This window comes from Pinus tabuliformis, chromosome 3_1 (genome assembly GCF_031772625.1).
Source record: "Pinus tabuliformis cultivar Carrire ecotype Pingquan chromosome 3_1, CPIR1, whole genome shotgun sequence".
In the NCBI taxonomy this organism is placed as follows: domain Eukaryota; kingdom Viridiplantae; phylum Streptophyta; class Pinopsida; order Pinales; family Pinaceae; genus Pinus; species Pinus tabuliformis.
This window is the reverse complement of record NC_142301.1, coordinates 361,266,341-361,272,774: the sequence shown is the minus strand read 5'-3', so window position 1 is coordinate 361,272,774 and position 6,434 is coordinate 361,266,341.

Here is a 6,434-nt window from a genome sequence, read left to right as displayed (position 1 = left end):
TATTAGTAGGGGCTTCTATGTTTTTCCTACTCCTAAGGTTATATTTCTTATGAACTTCATTAATGGAAAATTCATAACCTTGTTTATAATCGAAGGGCTCTCCAGATTATAACTGCATTTGTTGTAACATGCGTAATTCCTATTCTTCTTGGGTAATAAAAATAGTATTACCATCATCTATTTGCATTAATTTAATCTGAGTTTCTTCATCTTCCTCATTTTGGTGAGAACTTTCAACATAGTTTTATTGGAAAGGTGGTCTAATATGTTGATCAGGTGCCCCTTCTCTAAGCTTACTAGTATTGGGATTCTTCCTAAAGTTTGGATTTCTTATCTGAGGGCCTTCTTGTTGATTTTCCCATTGTGGTTTTCTTCCATAATTTCTAATCTATCCACTAAATTTTCTAAACTTTTAGCCAAAGTATCTATCTTAAAATCTGAAGTGGATGGTTCCTCCTTAGTGGTAACTCTCTTTTCATTCCTTGTTCTAGCTCTTTTAGCCAACAAGTTAGCTTCTACACTAACTGCATCACTCTGCATTTGTTCTAAAGTAGGAGGGTTTCTTTCTCTCAACTGGTAAGACATATCAGTGTCAAAACCATCAAGAAATTTAGTTAGTGCTAAATCTGGTGGAGGTTTGTTATTTGCAGGGATTTCATTGTAAACACTGTTAAACCTAGTACAATAGTCCTGAACAGATTCATTAAAATCTATTCTAATGTTTTCATATTCAGATAATATTTGTATTGGATTTTTCTTCCTTTACCATCTATTCATGAACAATCTATGGAAAGCATGTAAATCAACAATATGACCAGCAAGTGTACCTTTAAACCATTTCGTGACATCTCCTACTAGTGTTTATGCAAATAATCTCATTTGTACATCTTCTTCATCAATTTCATGTAACTCAAAGTAATCATTCATTTTATTTACATGTTTTCGTGCAGTATATTGACCAGTACCATCAAACTAAAATATTTTACTCTGATAGTCTTGGGGCATGGCATGTACTTGAGCTGGTAAGGTCAAAGGAGCATATTTTGCAGCCATGGTTAAGATTTTATCTTGGATAGGATCTAAAGTAGTAGTGCCAGAAGATGAACTTGAAGGGCTTACAACTGATCTTGAAGGGCTAGAAAATGTAGCAGAAGTGCTAGAAGATGAACTTGGGGTATTTGGAGATGGAAATAAAAATCTAGGTTGAAGAGGGAACTTGGGGATGAATGGTTCTATGGAATGAATTGTAGTGGAAATAATATATGAGGTGGTACTAAATAAAGATGAATTTACAGATTCGGAAAGAATGGTAGAAGGCTTAGGAGTAGCAGCAATTAGGGCAGCTAATTCAACTGACTGTTGAAAATAAGCTTCATCTATGTGTCTTATAAAATTTTAGGTTAAAGTATCAAGTTTGTCAAAGGTGTCTAGAACATGTTGATCTAAATCAGGATGTATAGTAGTCTTCTTTGATTCAATAAATTGAAGAAAAGAAGGGCCTACTACAGTATCATGAACTAAAGTTTCAGATTCGGTACGAAACAATGAATGCTCAAATGATAAATCAAATTGAAGATCCTCTAAGTTTGATAACTCTTTAGGAAGTGAATTTTCTTTGGTTAGCTAACTAATGCTTTCTTGACTTTCTACTTTATTGTTTTTTCTCAAGGTTTTGTCTGGATTATCAACAATTTTAGCAAGGTTTGGATTTGGATGTGCCTTGGTATAGTATGTTCTTCTGGAAGCCAGAATTTATTTATTTTTTATTTTTTATTTTTTATTGAAATATTTTACAAACCTAAATGGCCTTAATGTGCAAAGATGAGATTTAGGATTTCCTTTAAGGTTTATTGAACTGAGGACTCGTTCCCCAATATGGTCGCCACTATGATATCACTCTAAAATTTCCCTATGGTTTTCATGAAGGAAATAATAGAAGTAACCACAAACCTACTTTTGAGATCAAGATCTAGCCTTCCTAATGCTCAGAGAGGGCTTTCCCTTAATGATTTAACTTGTTGAGCTAATTGATTTTAGGCTAGTTATTTAAGTTTTGTTGGTTTTTGATTTGATTTGGTGGTGGAATCACTGATTTAGATGGATAGATAAGTGTCTTTTTACCATTGGGCCATGGAGTCTAAATGTCAAGAAAACAAGACTGAATCAAGTTCTAAAGATATTGTTCACAGGGCAAGGTAGCCGAGTAATTTCAGATCTTTTAGGCTGGATGGTGAAGTGGTTTTTCAATCGGGGTCAAGGAGCACTCAAGGATTCCTTAAATCGAATAATGAAGGAAATGAAAGAGGTCAATCGAAACTAGAAAGCAATGAATAATTCCCTACTCTCGATATTAGAAGAAAACATAAAAATGAATAACTATTCAAGACAGAGTGTACTTAAACAAATTCTGAAGTAAAATTCCATTTATTTCATTTAAATTTGAAAACATGTATGTATGTGAGAAAACCTAAGAAGATAACAATTCAACAAATGAAAGTTACTTCACTGAAGTGGCCCAACACAAGAATCTTGTAATGCAATGCATTTATTACTCAGTCCAGTCTGCTGACTTGAAAATGTTTACAATAAAACCCTTAGGTTTTCAAATTAATGTAACTATAGAAATGTTCATCAATCCACACACTATTCATCGAATTATGAAGTATTTATACAAAAAATAGTTACAAAATATCCTAAATTTTTTTATGAATTATTCAAGGAAAATAAATATCTTCATGCAAGAAGACAGAGACACCTAGGAAACTAAAAGGCTAGTTGTCCCTTCTTTTACTGACTTTTTTGTTTTATTCTTTGATCTTTTGCTACTTTCTCTCCTTTGTTGTTGCTCTACACTGGTTGTTCTTTTACTTTGCCTTTTGACTGATACTTTTTCATCTGAGACTCTTTTACTTAGTTGATCTACTGCTTTCCTCTCACTGCTCTATATTCATTGTTTACCTTGCATTTTCAGAGTAAATCATTCAATTTTTCCCAAGTATCTATATCTGGTAATTTAATATTTACCATTATTCTATAAACTTCATCAGCTTCTATGTATTTTTCAAAGGTGGGCTTGTTTACAAAAAGATCTTTTACCTCATGCTGGAGGTAAAAGAGGTTCTCAAAAGTCTAGTAAAGAACCTTCCCTATAGGAATCCCTTTCATAGTGGAACTATTGGCTTGCTCCATTTCCACTTCTCTGATTCTCTTGTCATAGTATTCATGTGGAATTAGCCTATCATTTATTACCAATGGATTAGGCAGACCTTTCTGCCTCAAAGCATCAATTTAAACCATGAACCTGCCTATAGCTAGCTCCACTGTTTGGCATTTGTCCTCAAGCTGCATCATCAGGTTCCTCTTCGTGATTGCCTTCTTCACCTTTAGTATAGTGCGAGTTCTATTAGTTATACCAAGCTCCTGCAATTCATATTTATTCTTCGAGTTAAGGAATTGGATTATTCTTGAGGCTTCTTCTGGCATATTTCCAAGTTCGGCGTTTACCCTTTAAATTGCTTCACCAGCCTCTTTGACTAAATCATTTTGTTCAAAGATCACCTGTATAGATGGCCAAATATCATTGACTGAGTCAATGATATTGGCCCATAAAACTTGTTTTTCTTGGGCTAGCGGCTCTTTCATTGTTAATTCCTTCTTAAACTTCTATATCCTTTCATTCAACCTGTTTGTCTTTTGAATTTCATTATTATGCATGATCTGAGCCAGTTTATTCTCGTACTCTAGAATTTTCATTTGTTCCTTAAGCCTATTTATTTCCATGGTCTGGATGGACATATCCTCCATGGCCTTGACCAATTTAGTTACTTCATCACTAGGATGACTTGCTGCTATTGTTGAACCTGTTGTTGAAGCAGTTGTTGATGTAGTTGGAAGTGATGTATCTAGTGGAGATGTTGGGGCCAATGAAGCTGCCAAAGTAGAAGAAACTATTGTAGTAATAGTAGGAATAGTAGTAACAATAGCTATCTCAATGCTGGTCTGTTTCAGCTGTATTAAATTGTCCAAATCATTCTCCATTTCTTTTAATTGAGCATTTAGATGGAGAATGAGGTCCATCATCTCATCTTTCTGGCTTTGGCTCTCTAGGAACTCCTTGGTCTATGCATGTTTAGAAGAGGGTAACTTTAGTTGCTTCTTTAAAGCAGCAATATCTTCATTTTTCTTCTTTATTAGTTTTTTTGCAGCCTTGATATCATTTGGATTATATCCAATTTCAATAACCAAGTCTTCTAGTGACTTGATTCTATTATCCTTTGCCTATGATGATGCTTTCTCTAGCTTAAAATTTGTTGTGATGTTGTCTAGAGAGTTTTGAACACTCGTGGCCTTGTTGGTCATTGTTGAGTATATCATTTCACCTACATGCTTATGGAATTCAATTTTATCAATAGGGTAAACATCCCTAGCCAAAACTTCAAACTCTGTCTTCCTGTAGTCTGTTGATGACTTAGGCTGTTGGACTGTAGGCTGCAAAAAGGTCATTTGCATTTTACTAGTTTTAATGTCGAAAGCGGACATCAACCTATTCTGATTTCCAGGAGTTTGTTTGAAGTACTGGGAATATGTTTCAGATTTCAAAGCCTCATTTCTTAATTTGATCTCCTTATACTTCTCCTTTATGTCCTTTTCCTTATCCATTGGTTTGCTTGATGATGAAACCTCTATGATAAGTTGTTTCTAAATGCTCGAGTATTAGAGGTGGATGGTTGATGAGTTTCCTCTAAAACTAATGGAGTTGTATTTTCTCTGACCCCTATATCTGTGTCCATGATTTGAAGTGTCTTTACTGTCTCAATGACCTCTTCTTGCTCTTCTTGCTCATTTATAGGATTTATCTTGGGATTTTTCCTGTACATGATTTCAAATCTATCATGTGTTGTATCTATGCTTGAGCAAGAACCTTCTTCCTTGGTCCTTTTTGTACTTTTTTCCTGCAGGGTTGGAGTATGCAGAATGGAACTAGTATCCATCTATTTCTCCATATCTATCAAGGTATTTTCCAACCACTCTGACTGGTTGGCATATTTTTCAATGTCTACCTTGGACTCATGCATAAAAGGGCTTAATTTGAATTTGAGCCTTAGTTTGTTTATGACTCCTAGAGGGTCATACTACCATTTAAAATTTCTACTGAGCTTCATTTCCCGTAAACACTTCTCTGCTTCTTCTACAGCCTCCCTATTATTACAGATAAAAGGACCAAGTTGGTTTTTTTATCTTGAATTGTGTTTTCTTCCTAGCTGATAGGAAATTCACATCATTTAAGTTTATAATTTGCCTAATATATTCTAATGCAAATATCCTCATGGGAAGATATTTGGGCAGCTTATAGGGAGTGATTTGGCATCCATATATTCTAATTTCAGTATGATGCTGGTATAAATACCAGTCTCCTATTCTATTGTTCTTAGACAACTGCAAATCTATTTTTATCTCATCACTGATCCTAGGTTGATTGCTACTAGTTAGCATATTTACAACTGGATGCACAAAGGAATCAATGAACTCTTTGTAACTAAAAATAGTGGAATACTTTTGGATTAAGGGTGTAGAAAAGATGACTGATCTAGGATGGTCCTTAGTGTCCAGCTCTTGGATCTTGACTAGAAAATTACTTGACTGTAAATATAAGAACATGTGGAACAACACTAAAGAGTATTTAAATACTCTTTCATTTAGAAATCTAATCAATCAGTCATGGATTCTGTCTGCTAAGAACTGGGAAAAATTGAAGACTGTTGCTCGAGGCTTTCTTGGGAAAAAAAGGGAGAGGAAAGCATGTATAGGCTCATCCACATTCTCATCAGTGGTATATCATAGAATACAAGAGAGCGTGGTCACAATTTGTCTGCACCTCTTAGAGAAAATGGTAGGAGAGTATGGGGGACTGTCTGTAGAGGTATGAGACTCTTCTAGAATGAAAATCTGAAATATTTGAGCCCTCTTGGGAAGGTCCAACTTCAAATAAAGTTCAAGTAGGTTTTCAATGGAAAATGGGGTTTCATTTGGGTTTGGCTGGGTCTGCAGCATTTGGTTTATTGATTCTGCAGTGATTTTAAACAAAATCTGCTTGTGAGGAGAGACTATGGCTCTTGAGCTTGGGATATAAAAATTTTGGCATAGATGGATTATTTCACGGAACTGGTATGCCTGTGGGAACAAGTATTTGGGAAAATTGGATTCCCATATATGAATTTCATCATTTTGGTTTAGGAATTTGTCTTTACTCCAGCAGTGGAGTTTCAATAGATGGCTTGGGGAAACTGTCTTTAATTTGGAAATCTCTGCAAGCCAATGAGAGGTGGTCAACATCCAGGTGAGGGGTTTGCATGGGTTTCTCATTTAGAATGCTTTGGGAAGTCATAATTTGGTTTATTCTATTGAATTACTCTTTCTCTGGCTCAAGGAGTAAA